The 14623-nt window shown below is 39.4% G+C and overlaps 1 long non-coding RNA gene across 1 annotated transcript in view; it reads left to right on the top strand.

Moving 5' to 3' along the window:
• The window catches only part of LOC135322027 (uncharacterized), an 843225-nt gene extending 828990 nt beyond the window's left edge, over positions 1-14235 (top strand). The window contains exon 5 of the long non-coding RNA XR_010382274.1: positions 14011-14235. This is a non-coding gene — a long non-coding RNA (uncharacterized LOC135322027). The remainder of the gene's footprint in view (positions 1-14010) is intronic.
• The last annotated feature ends 388 nt before the right edge of the window (positions 14236-14623 follow it).

Raw genomic sequence — 14623 nt, 5'->3', positions numbered from 1 at the left:
AAGCAAATCTCTCACCACAGAAGGCACTAAATTTAGAAAGTTTTGCAATTTTTTACCAAACTTGTAAGGAACCAAAAAATTCCTAATAATCTGTTACAGAGAATGAAAAAAGAGGGATGTTGCCAAGTTTATATTATGAGGCTAGTGTAATCCCCAAATCTGACAAGACCAAAACAAGAAAAGAAAATTAGAAACTAAACTCATTTATGAACCTAGATGCAAGAGTCCTAAATAAGCAAGTAAATAAGTGAAAAGCTAGCAAAATGGATTCAGCAGTATATAAAACATAAAAATTCATATTAATAAAGAAGAGTTTATTTCACGAGTACAAAATGGTTCAAACTCAGAAAATCAAGTCATAAATGCTACCATATTAACAGATGAAAGGAATTATACTATATAATCATTTCAACTTATAGGGCAAAATCATTTAATTAAATAATTTCATATTCAATATAAAAATTCTTAGCAACCTAGGCATAAAAATGTTTCTTAAGCCAATCAAAGGTATCTATCAAAATATACAGCAAATATCATCATTATAGCACTTCCGTTTGAGTTGTTTTCTTTGAGGAATGCAGAGAAAATTAAGGAAATGATGCTAGTAATTACTGTGAAAATACGTGAATATGTATATATGTATATTTATGCAGTATATATATCTATCTGTGTGTGTGTGTAGATAGATAGATAGATGGATGTAGATATCTTGTGTACATATATACATATACATACACATATACATATACACTGCCTAGGATGTTTCAAGGAGGAGGGTGGGGAAGAGTAATGGAGTCAGTTATCCTTATCAGCTTATCAAACAGATAAAGAAGTAACAATACTTAAGTCAATTTGGTGTTGCTAAAGAAATAGAATCCACAAAGAATGTAGAAATAATCCTCAAGATGAAATAAAGTATATCAAGTAGTAAAGAATAGACAAGATTAATGAATAGTGTGGAATATTGGCTAATCATTTGGGGGAGGAAAATAAAGGGACCCCAATAAACTCAATAAATTCCAAATGGATCAAAGTCTTTAAAGTAGCAAATAAAAACTATAGACGAAAGCATAGGTGAACTTATTATCCTGAAGTGAGAGCACTTTCTAAGTAGATAAAAGTCAGAAGCCATTAAGGAAAAGCTTGATACATTTGACTACATACAAATCAATAAAGAAAAGTGGAACACCCCAGTACAAAAATAAGCAATGTAAAAACATCAATGTGATATAAAAAGTCAACTATCATATTGGCAGAAATGCAAAAGTTTGGGAAAACAAATTCCTGGAAAGGGATTATACCACTATCCTTGGTAGGAATATAAATTTGTGCAACTATTTGGAGGACAATTTGGTAATAACTATAAAAAAATTAAATACGTGTATTATTTTATCCAGTATTCTACTCACAGGATTTGCAGAAATGCCTTAAAAGTACACCAAAATGTGTATATAGAGATACTCATTGAAATATTATTTTTAAATAGAAAAACACCCCACTAAATATCTGCCAAATGGGAGATTAGATAAAAGAAGTATGCTATCCCCTGTGATGGAACACCATACAGCCTTTAAAAAGGACATGGATCTGAACATCCCTAAGATATACTGTCAAGTGAAAAATACAAAGTACAGCAGTGGTTTAGTATGAGTCCTTCGTGTAAAAAAAGAAAAAGGTGGATGGATTATATATATAATATTATGTATATTTTATGTATAAATTTTGATCATATATTTAGGGAAAATATTTCTGAACAGATACATGGAAATGGCTTGCTGAGAGGAATAAAAATCTATTTTGATTTTATACTTCCCTGTTTTTATGCTGGATTTTCTAACTGTGTGATAGAATAGTTCTTATTTTCATACCCAACAGTGGGTATTTATATAGTATGTTCATAGACCATTTATAGTCTTCAAGTGTTAACATATGTATTTCAAGTGGTCCACGACCATTCTATGTATTGGTCTCTGCACTACCTCCTTGTAGCATGTGAACCTCAAGAATATGACCAAGTTAGATTGAGGACACCCTTATTAGTGTAGCCTCATCCAGGGCTGATGGACTGTATGCAGCAGAAATATTTATGTGCTATCTAGTGGGATATTTTTCCCCTGGGGGTCAAAAGAGTAACACATACTGATTGAATATTTTTGTAATATATTGATAATGTTGATATTTCTAGCAGACATGTTTCTTTTTACTTTTCCTAAACTGCTGGAAATGATGTTGAGCTCACTGAGGGCAGCGATTATATTTTATTTGTTTTGTGTCCTTCCTCGGACTCCAGCACAGTGTTTAGCACAAATGAGATGCTCAGTAACTACTGGTGGAAGAAATTAAATTAGAAGCCAAAGGACTTGGTCTTCCTTCCTTCCATTGGCATTGTGCTTCCATTGGAAGATAAAGTGTCAGAGTCATTGATTTTACAAGTGTATACTGCAAATCTTTTCATACATAGCTGTTCTTTAGAGTAGCAGATCTCAGGCCTCTTCATTCACAGACCAACAACATGTCACTGAAACAACTGGGAGAGATAAATACAGGATACCCAATATTTTATTTTGCAATGTAAAGTCATTTAAAAACATCTGTTACAATCTACTGTCACTACTAGGCCATTAATAAAAAGCCACTGAACAAAAGCAACACCAACAAAAATTGGGAAGCTATAATCTCAAGATAAAAGCCAGTTCTTTAGATAAATATAGACAGTGTTCCTTCTCTTTGTTGTCGTTGTTTTTGGCTTCCATTGGGAAAGCTCCATCAAGGATAAATGTTATTGCATGGGCTGTGTGACCTTGGTCAATTACTCAGCCTTCCTGAGGTTCAAGTTGCTTGTCTGTAAAACATGGCAATAATAGTGCCTGGATCTGGCGTTATTATGAGGATGAAATTAGGTAGTGTCTGTAAATCACCTACCAGTTCAGGGCACAAAACATTTCAATGAATGTCAGCTATTATTAATGTTGTGGATGATGATATTATTGTCTTGGAATGGCCACTATACAGGCTAAGAGGAAGCATAAGACCTCGTTTCTGCTCTTGAAGAACTCAGCATCTCACTGGGAAGAGAAAGAGGTGATGAGAAATTGCCTCACGAGTGATGTGGGTGAGAGGCATAGAGGTGCTGTCAGAGGAGGGAGGCAGTACAGTGGAGTCAGGGGAGACTGGGGTGGGAGGACCAGAAGATACCCAGGTCTGAGTCAGCCAGGATGGAATGCTCCCGTTTATCAGGTGCTTTACAATCATCTCATTTCATCCCCATTCAAAAGCTTTGTGAAAGGAGACATACTAATGGCCAACATGCACATGAAAAGATGCTCACCCCCACTAATCATCAGGGAAATGCAAAGCAAAACCACAATGAGTATCACCTCATACCTGTTAGAATGGCTGTCATCAAAAAGACAAGAAATAACAAGCGTTGGCGAGGATGCAGAGAAAAGGGACCCAGGACACAGCTGGTGGGAGTGTAAATTGGGGCAGCCACTGTGGAAAACAGTATGGCATTTCCTCAAAAAATTCAGGGTAGAACCACTACATAATTCAGCAATTCCACTCTTGGGTATGTATATCCAAAGGATGTATATATCCACTCGGGTATATATTCAAAAAGATACATGCAATCCCAATGTCCATAACAGCATTATTTATAAGTAGCCAAGTTATGGAAGCAAGCTAAGTGTTCATCAACAGATGAATGGATAAAGAAGTTCTGGTAAACACACACACACACACACACACACACACACACACACACACACACAGTGGAATATTACTTAGCTATAAAAAAGAATGAAAGTTTGCCATTTGTAACAACATGAATGGACCTGGAGGGTATTTTGCTTAGTGAAATAAATCAGACAGAGAAAGACAAATATTGTATATTTCACTTATATGTGGAATCTAAAAAATAAATGAATGAGTATAACGAAACAGAAACAGACTCACAGATACAGAGAACAAGCTACTGGTTACCAGTTGGGGGAGATTTGGGAACTAGGGCAAGATAGAGGAAGGATTAAGTGGTACAAACTACTAGATATAAAATAAGTAAGATACAAGAATGTAATATACAGCACAGGGAATATAGCCAATATTTTATAATAACTTTATATGGAGTATAATCTGCAAAAATACTGAATCACTATATTGTACACCTGAAATTAATATAATATTTGTCAGTCAACTAGACTTCAGTTTAAAAAAAAAAAAAGCTTTGAGTCTGTTCCTGGTGTCATCCCCATTTTACAGATGAAGAAACTAAGGTGCAGTCCCCCAGCTGGTCAGTGGCAGAGATGTGATTCTGATTCAGTTGTCTGTGACTTGAAAGCCAGGTGACGGTGTAGGTCCAGGCGTCTGCCCTGTGCTCTTGACAGTGCCATGCTGCACTACAGAGCAGTCTGGGCTCTAGCCAGTAGGACAGGAAAAGCCACCAAGAAGTGAACAGGGGCATGACCTACCTACCCAAGGAGATGGCACAGGAAGATGGCGCATGGGATACAACAAAATAGGGAGGGGCTAAAAGCAAGAAGGGTTTAGAGGGAAACAAAAAGGGCCCATTTGATTGAAGCGGCTGCCGGTTGGAGTGATGAAAGCACTTGTGAACCCAGGCTCTTTCTCTGTGCCTTGTAGCGTAGACTTGGTCCTTAATGGATGCGGTGTAGCCACATGTAGCCACATGGCTCGAACCTGGGCTATGTTCCACTCTATGCTGAGCTCTTGAACATGTCCGCGCCTGGGCCACACATCAGAAAACTTCAACCCCAGCCTCTGGGGTGAAGCCCAGTGAGACAGATCAGGTTTCATGAGAACTTCTTGGGAAAAAAAAGAACATGTAATCACCACCGCCACCACCAAAATCCCAGGCTTAGTATTTTTTAAAATGAGGACAGAAATCATACAAATTGCTGAGGTTCGGGTTCCTTGCTTCTGAGATCTCTTCCAGGGTCCTGACTGCAACCTGGCTCCCCCGCCCATCACCTAGAACATGCTGCAACTCCCAGCCCCCGCCCCCAGCACTCAGGGTACCAGGCGTATGTGGGGCCCTACAGCTTTAGCCTCGCTATCTTCAAGGACAACTATAGCTGGTCCTAGGCATCTTTTTTTTTTAATTCCCTACCTGATTCTAATGAGCAGCCTGATAGAGGACCTCCACTCTGGAAATGTTTGGGCAGTTTCTTTTACAATTTAAATATATGACCAAGAACCAAGTAATTCAACTCCCAGGTGGCTAACCAAGAGAAATAAAAATGTTTACCCACAGAAAGATTCGTACCTGGATGTTTATAGCAGCATTGTTCACAAAAACCAAAAAGTGCAAACAACCAAAACACGCTAATGCTGGAGAATCAGCGGTGGTAGTTCTGTGGAAAACCACTTACCAATGAACAGGAGCAAACCAGACATACATGTGACACCAGAGATGAATTTCAAAAGCATTATGCTAAGGATAAAAAAAAAAAAATCAGCAGTTGTCTGGTCTGGAGCCTGGAAAAGGGGAGTGACAAGCAAAGAGCAAGAAGGAATTTTCCGGGGCGGTGAAATTTTTCTACATCCTGATTGTGGTCATGGTTACATGACTTCACATTTGTCAAAATTTATAGAACTGTGTACTTTTAAAAGGATGCGTTTTCCTGAATGTAAATTATACATTAAGAAGAGTGACTTTTTACATAGACAAATGATACATAGCCAAATTCGGATAAAGTGTGCCTTCTTAGAATTAGGCTGGGTGCCAGGTTAGATGAGACCAAAAGAAAACAATAACTGAAGAACTTTTCACCCAAAGTGCAGTCAGCCCAGATCTTTATTCCCCTGTGTTATGTCTGTGGTGGTTTCTGAACAGTCTCCAGGGTTGGGCACTGCTCAAAGCCATGCTTCAGCACGTTCATGGAGCATTCCTGGGCCCACCCTGTCTGCAGCTGCCCTACGGTGAGTAGCTGCCTGGGTTTCCTGCTGTTCTCTGTCCTCCTTTGAAGGGAACATGTCTTCAGGGCTGGCAACAAAGTTGCACTCCAGCCCCCCTGCACCCCCACAGGGACTCCATGGTTATCCCTAACCAGGGGGCAGGAGGGGGACACAATGTTTTGAGTTGCACCAACCCCTCATTTTAAAACAAAAGCCTAATGAAAGGACAGGTGTGCCCTGAGCCCTCTGTGATTAGTGTAATTCTTGGCAGAGTATGACATGCTTATTCTTCTGAATTAGCACAGGGCACAAGGCACTTACCATGGTACTAATTGCTATTGGATGAGAACAAGCAGCCCCAGTATGTGGGCATGAGGCAAGACAAAACAGATGCCAAAGCTATTCAGAGCCATACCCTGCGTCGGGCGCTGCGCCGGTGGCTGAGAACACGTTTGTCTAAATGTCGGTCTCCTGTGGGTAGGGTGTGGGGAAGTGTGCCTGAAATCCCACGCGGTGCTGGTTGGGTTAGTGAGCAGTCACACACCCTTCCTCCTCCCCGCCACGCGGTCAGCACTTGCATTCAGTGCTGTTCTTTACACTTAGCAGAGTTACATGGGACAGTGGTGTGCACATTCTAAAGCATCTTCCCCCAGCCCTGCAGGAATAAGGGAATGATCGTTCAAGCAAAGCTAATGGAACACCAAGTTTAACTCATACATTGGACTTCTTCAAAACTGCAAGTCCAGGAAAAGCGACAGATTTTAGTGTCATTTATTGTGGGAAAAGAAGTTGTGCACATCCTGCATCTTCATGTTTCTTCCTGTCTTCCCAACCATCACCACAGACATACGGAGATGGAAACACCTAGTAACCCAAATCTTCTGAGATCTTCTATGTATAGTAACAGAGGTCAGTCATAGAGCTGAAATCACTGTCCAATTTTATCAACAGATACACCCAGAAATAGTAATGAGGGGACTTCGTGAATTAAAAAAGTAAATACCCTTCCTCGTGGGTCTGAATGGCTTTTCCTATAGTTAAAAATAAAACTATGAAAAAAATAAAGTGAGGAAATGTTTACTTAATGAAAATTTGCTTATCACCTCAAAGATGAATGGAAACAGCAATGCAGGGTCTTTCAGCATCTGCTGGGGTAGACCAGGTCTGTTCTCAAGAATCTAGTCCCGCAGACCCACAAGGGGCCCCAGGCTGGACCAAGTGGGCTGATGGAGAACGTTGGCAGGCAGAAGGGGTGCCGGATGCGAGTGTCAGAGCAGGTAGTCAGGGCTCAGGGGGGAAAAAGCACCCTGTGACCATGAAGCTGCCATCTGACATCATCTGGGCTTATCTGCTTTCTATGAGAATGACCCATGTTTCAGGGAATGTCCCATTTTCAAGGCTGGGATGCTGGCTAAATATGGATCTGAGCCCGGTTAGTCACCACCAGAGGCTACTCTCTATGCCCAAATTCCACTTCTCCCAAACCAAGTCTGAATTTTTCTTCCCATTGAAACCTAACTTCTTGGGGTGGGGGTGGTCATGTGGAAGCCACATGTTTCCTGATTAAGCAAGATGACCCCCCCAAGATCCTTTGCCCCTAGACCCAAGCTGACTTTCCCCAACTACAAGCAGAGGGGGAATAGTGTCACAAAGGGAATGGATAGTTCCTAAAGTGTTTGGAGTCTGTCTTTGCATCTGTCAAATGGGGCACACTGATGCACATTTCTCCTTCCTGAAAGTCTTGTGAAAATTCTAGGTAATAAAACCTCTCACAAGGCTTGGCACCTCATAGCTGTTCATATGTTTCTTGAATGTCAAAGGGTAAAATATAGATATGATCTTGTATGTAATTTTCCTTCAAAAAAGGAAATGCATAGTTCGTTTGTTAAAATATATAGCAATTACATTCCCCTCCCCCAAACAAACAAACAAAACAATTGCAGAATGTGGGATGATAACGTTATAAAAACCCTGGAATTCAGAAAAGATCCTAGTCTGAGTGGCCTACTGGGTGCAACCTGGCAACAGTCAAGAAGTTCAACGCTGAGAGTATTGTCTTTGTTTAGAGGACAGAAAGGTTACATTTGCATTTGTAATCACTGCCCTGTCACATTTTGACACATTAGAGAGCAGCTGGAACTTTCTCTTGAAAAACTTCAGTCCCTTTGCTATAAAGAGGAAGCAGATTGTTTTCAGAATTGACTCCTGGATAACTACATTGTCTCCACTATTAGCAACTGAGAAAGTGATCAGATTTGGGAAATACCTGCTGGAAAATGAAGTACCTCCTATGACACCCACGCCCAGAAGCTGTTTACATTTGTCCTTGGGAACTCTTGCTTTTCCCTTCAGCAGTTTGTGCTTTGGGCAGTAAATACCCATAACCAGGAGAACTAGAGCCTGAGCTACCTTCTCTGTTGCCAGTCAAAAGGCTACAAATCACTTGCAAGCATTTGGACACAAATGCCCAGAAACTTCAATTCAAGTGGCTGATCTCCATTTGGGACAGAAAACTGACCAGGGAAATTCCAGAAAAGCTGATGAGGTCATGGACCAGAGTTTCCAATGTGATGACACAGAGATTTCCTCATCTCTCTTCTAAAGCACCTCTCAAAAGTACCAGACATCCCACAGGCTGATTGCAGTCATCAAAACCACTTTCCTCCAACCTGTACCATCAGACCACCTCTGTTTATTCTAAGAGTCCTATAAAGAAACTCACCATTCACAGAAAACCATTGTGTGGCTCAAGGAAGCCAGAATTCTGAAAGCTGTGTGGAGCATCGCGCTAGGAGGAAGGGAGAGAGCCCTAGTGAGAAGAAGGCAAGCTGACCCCAGCTCAGTTTCTCCCCTCAGCCTCTCCTCCCCTCTCCATTTCCAGGTTGCACTGACTCCACCCTTGTCTCCAAAGCCAGGTTCTCCCTTTGCCCTTGTGCACCTGGCTTCCTAGTAATGAAGAGATGCCTGAACTTCCTAAGATTCTGATCTGGAGAACCATGAGGCCTTAATCGGGAGCCTGGTATTTCTAGAATCACCTTCATATGGGCAGTTAGGAGGAAAATTGTAAAAGAGAAAAAAATTAAAAATAGAACAACCGTATGATCCAGCAATCCTACTTCTGGGTATCTGTCCAAAGGAGTTGAAATCAAGATCTCAAAAAGATATTAGACTCCCATGTACTTTGCAGCACTATTCCCCAATAGTCAAAGTATGAAAGTAACCCAAATGTCCATTGATGGATGGATGACTGGATGAAGAAAAAGTGGTTACATACAATAGAAATATTATTCAGCTTTAAAAGAAGAAGGAGGAGGAGGAGGGGGAGGGGGAGGATATCCTTCAGTATGCATCGACGTGGGTGACCCTGAAGGACATCATGCTGAATGAAATAAGCCAGTCACAGAAGGACTATACAGCATGAGTCTCCTCACTGAGGTATTTAAAACAGTAAACTCATAGAGGCAGGGAGCAGGACGGTGGTTGTCAGGGGCTAGTGGAGGGAGAAATCAAGGGGCATAAAGTTTTAGTTTGCAAGATGAATAAGTTGCAGGGACTTGCTGTACAATGTGAACCGTACTGTGTTGTACATTGGAAAATCTGCTAAGGGAGTACAGCTCATGTTAAATGTTCTTACCATTTACTAATAAAATAAAAATAAATTAAAAAAAAAACAAATTATAGCTTACATTCACTGAGTGATTACCATATGTCAGCATGGTTCTAAGTGTTTTACATGTAATTTCTCATATAATCCTTACAACAACCCTAGAAGTCCCACTTTACAGAAGAGGAAACTGAGGCACAGAGGTTAAATAACTTGCCCCAAGTCAAACAGCTAGTATGCAGAGCCAGGATATGAACACAAGTACCCTGATTCCAAAACCCATGGTAACTACTAGACTGTGTTGCCTGCCTTGAAACATCACTGCTTTTACATGAAGTGCTGACTAACAGCAATGCGTTAAAGATGATCTGTCTCCACGAGGACTGCTCCTTAAGTGTGTTTCTGTGCTTTCACAAGTGGTTAAACATAATTCTTCTCCCATTCTTCAGCTTTCATAATTTTATCCAGTCATTCCATCCATTTGTTCACTCACAAATATTTATTAAATTCACATGAATGAAAAAAGATGTCATTGTTAACAGTCACACTAGCCTGGCAACTTTATTTTCAGACTGCTCCACTCTTTACTACTATTTACTTCAATTTCACTTCATCTGGCTTATAGGTTCACGGTATTATTATACCCATATTACAGATGGAGAAGTTAATGCACAAAAGGATCATAAGATTATGTATATGTATTTATACTAAGAGATAGTGGTCAAATCGCAGTTATGCTTTTTGCTAGCTTATTGTCCCAGGAAATAGGTTTCCTTTTCTGATATTTGAGTTAGTAATAAATATTTTATGTAAAATGATACTTTATTTTATCTTTTATAGTATTTTATTTTTTACTACTTCATATGGCCCCAAATTTAAAAGGAACAAAAGAGTTTATATAAAAGCCTTTTCCCCCAAACTGCCTACTTCTCCCCACAAGCAAATGATTTTTGTTTCTTGTATGTTTTTTCAGAGCTGTTTTATGCATTTTATCAACAAGCACATATACATACATAGTTATATTCATATATATTTTCCCCTTTTAGTAATAAGTGGTGACATACCAGACATACAGTGCTGTATTTTGACTTTTTAAAACTTAACAATATTTTTTGGAAATAATTCCTCAGTCTTTGATGGATGCACAGTATCTCATTATATGAACTGAAATAATTTATTTAAGCAATCCCCTACTGATGGACCTTTAGGCTGTGTCTAATCTTTTGCTCATCTATATAATGCTACAATTAATAACTTTGTACATAAATCTTTTAACAGAGGTTTGAGTATATCTGTTGCAGGAATTTCTGAAGGAGAATTCACTAGGTTAAGTTAGGTGCACCAGTCAAAAAGAATGCGAACAGCAACCAGATCTTGGTTTCTAAATACCATTCTCTTCTTAAAGGAACCAGAGGTCCTGGGAAAATGCTCAGTTCCAGGACAGGAGCTGAAAAAGCATGAGAGGCACCTGGGACATCTTCTAATACCAAAAAGTAAGGAAGTGCTCAAAGAACAATGCGAACATGTCAAAAGGACCTAGAAGTCAGCTTAAAGGAACATCTGAAACAACTTGGTCACCAAAAAAAAAATAATGATTGTAATCAGCACAACCTATTAAATACATGAGTCCATCCTGAGATAAACAGGAGATTTCCATAGTCACGAAATATCTCCTCCCAAAATACTTTTTAATTACAAAGCAAAAATGAGTAACCCAGCAGACACCACCATAACGAAGTGATCAAAATAGCATTGCCAGTAATGGGGCAAACTGACATCAAGTGTGCACTTACATCATGCACTGAGGACACGACATCACTTCTGTGGGATTTTTGCCAAAAATGCATCCCTTTGTCTAATCTTCAGGAAACATCAGATGAACCAAAAATGAGAGATATTCTATAAAATGGCTGACCAGCACTCTTCAAAAATATCCTGAAAGACAAAAAAAAAACTGAAGACTGTGTTCAAGTTAAAGGAGACTAAAGAGACATGACAACTAAATGCAACAAATAATTTTAAATTGGGGCCTAGAAGAGGAAACAATATTTCTTTTACTATGAAGGACGTTGGTAGGACAGTGGATGAAATTTGAATAAGAGATGTAGATTACATAATCATATTATGTCAATGTTAATTTCCTGATTTTGACAGCTTTTCTATGGTTAAATAACAAAGTGTCTTTGTTTTTAGAAAATTTTTAAAAGTAAAGTCATTGGAAAGATAGCATGCTGGGTTCGTATACATACAGGTGCATAAACATCTAGATACGGAAATGTACACATACAGAAGGAAAGAGAGGAGGTGTGGATTTGAAATTTGGGTAGATTTTATCAAGTTGCCTGCTATAGAAACTGTACCAATATCCTCTCATACCACCAGCAACATTGCACTTACCATTTACAAAATCCATTCATATGTTACACCAAAAGATTCTATTACCACTCCAAGAAGTTGGCAGAGGTATTTTTCTCCGTTTTGTATAACAGAACTGTAGACAGTAAGAGTAGTGGTGAGGAACACAGGGTTTTGAAACTATAATTATATACTATTTCACCCCAATCAGACTAGCAAACATTGTAAAGTTTGAAGATATCGAGCATTGGAAGAAACGTGAAGAAGTGAAAACTCTTATAATCTCTTGGAGGGAGTGTAATGTACTACAATCAACTTGGAGGGCAATTTGGCAATATTTAACAAAGTTGAAGATGTACGCATTCTGCAACCCAGAAACCCTGCTTGAGCTTTGTGTCCTAGAGAAAGGCTCACACACGTGCTCACACACACGTAACAGTAGTGTGACTTGTGATTCTAGAAAATGGAAGATAAACTTAAAGTCCCCCAAAAGAAGACAACTTGGATGCCTTGTGGTCTATTTATTACAATACAGTAATTAAAATAAAAGAATTGGGCCTATAATTTTAATATAAAAGAAAAAGCTCAAAGACAAAAGTTGAATAAAGAAAGCAAATTGCAGGAGAATGTGTACCCTTCGTGTGTATTTTTTAGAGTGCTACATCTTGTTGGTGAACATACTCACATACACATAAGAAAGTACCAAGTCTTTCCCAGCAAGGATATGATACTGGCTTTAGTGGAATGGTTATTTCGGGGAAGAAAGTGAGAGGAGCAGGAGTGAAAAAGTCTAAAAGGGAGATTCATCTGTATTTGTAGTATTTTATTGCCAAAAAAATAGATATAAAGCAAGTATGACAAAAATCTTAGTATTTGTTAAATGGGGTGCTCAGTGTTTATTAGCTTATTTTCTGTATTTCTCTGATTGGTTAAAATACATCAATGCAGAAGAAAAATAAGAAACAATTAACATATGCCTTGAAGTCAAATAATCCTGGGTTCAAACCTCCTCCAGCACTTACCAGTTGTGTCATAATATGTGGTTTCCGTAACATCTCTGGGCCTCAGTTCCACCATGTGTAAAATGGGAACGATACTGTTTTATTTTGAAATGCTGGTGTCAAAGCTGAATGTGATGATGTAAGTGAAGCCCCAGCACAATGCCCCTAATGTATGCTTAAAATAATAGTTATTGCTTCAATCTAGTGGTTCTCAACCAGGGACCATCCCTGCCCCCCAGGGGACATCTGTCAATGCCTGGAGAAGTATTTGGTTCCTGAAAATATGGGGTTGGGGAGATGCTAATTGCATCTAGTCAATAGAAGCCAGGGATGCTGCTAAACATCCTACAGTGCACAGGATAGTGCCCCCCGCTCCCACAACAAGGAATTGTTCAGCCCAAATTCTCAGTAGTGTTGAGGTTGTGAAGCCCTGCGATAGCCCAGGGTTGCCCAGAATTTGAACCAGATCTCAAGCTGAGTAGCATGTTCTGGCCTCTACAACACATACAGTTATGAGACCATGATCTTTCTATTAAATTACTAGAGTAACTCGTGATGGATATTTACCCTTCTTCTAGCCAATCAGCTTCATGTTGGGTAAAACTTTGTATGTTACTATGCTGAGCAAATGCCTGGCATAGAGGAAGTCTTCATAAATATTTTTGAATGAATGAATGAATGAGTTAATCAGTCAATGAATAAATGAGTGCAACCTCTTAAATCTTGAACATCTAGTCACTATTCTTGGCCTGACTTCTCTGATTTCCCCTTGATTTGAAATGAGGGTCTGCTCAGTTATTTTCTTATGTAAAGAGAAAACCCAAAGAACACGTGAGTCAGAAGTTCCCAGAGCCTTGTAGCCCATCTCGGAGGGTCCTCTGACTACTCTGGGCCTGTCTTCCAGTGGCCCTTGTCAAGACACCTTTGGAATTTGCTAAGATGCACAGCTTTTCAGCTTAAACTGACCGTGGCCACACAAAGTGAGGAATTTATCTCAAGATGAGCAGAATTATGACACTTAGGTCTGACTGGATTCTAGCACAGCTTGTGGAAAGTGCTTGTTGTTCTTTTGATGCAGGAATACAAAAAAAAAAAAATACAATTTCTTACAACTGTTTACTCTTTGCTTTATCCTAGGCACTGATTTGAGAACCCAGACATTGTGGATGCTCAGAGGACAACTTTGAACCCCTGCTGTCATCTTCTTCCTCGTCAGTTTTAGAGAGGGTAAGTACTGCTTCTTACTGAACTCATTTTTTTCTAATGGGCACCAATGAAGCTGTCACCAAGTGTTTCAAAGGATTTAAAAACTCCCTCAAATAATCCAGACATGTTGTAGTTTCTACTTATGTGTGAATGTGTCCAACAGGACATGAAGGAGGGGAGAGTGACCAAACTGCATGGTATAGTGCATACAAAAGGCACTGTAGGGGGAGGGTAAAGCTCAGTGGTAGAGCGCGTGCTTAGCACGCACAAGGTCCTGGGTTCAATCCCCAGTCCCTCCATTAAATAAATAAATAAACCTAATTACCTATCCCCCCAAAAAATCCTTAAAAAAAAAAAATAGAAGAGACTTTGTGACTAGACTTTGCTTCGAGTCCTAACCTACCACTTATAACTGGCTCTGTGATCTTGAGAAAGTTACTTAATCACTTAATTTCTTCATCCACAAAATGAGAAATTTGGTCTGGATTATTCTGAAGGTGTTTCTCTAAATTCTTTACTTTGTACTCACGTGGAGATTGAAAAT

This window comes from Camelus dromedarius, chromosome 9, assembly GCF_036321535.1.
Source record: "Camelus dromedarius isolate mCamDro1 chromosome 9, mCamDro1.pat, whole genome shotgun sequence".
Classification (NCBI taxonomy): Eukaryota; Metazoa; Chordata; class Mammalia; order Artiodactyla; family Camelidae; genus Camelus; species Camelus dromedarius.
This window is presented reverse-complemented; position numbering and strand designations above follow the sequence as displayed.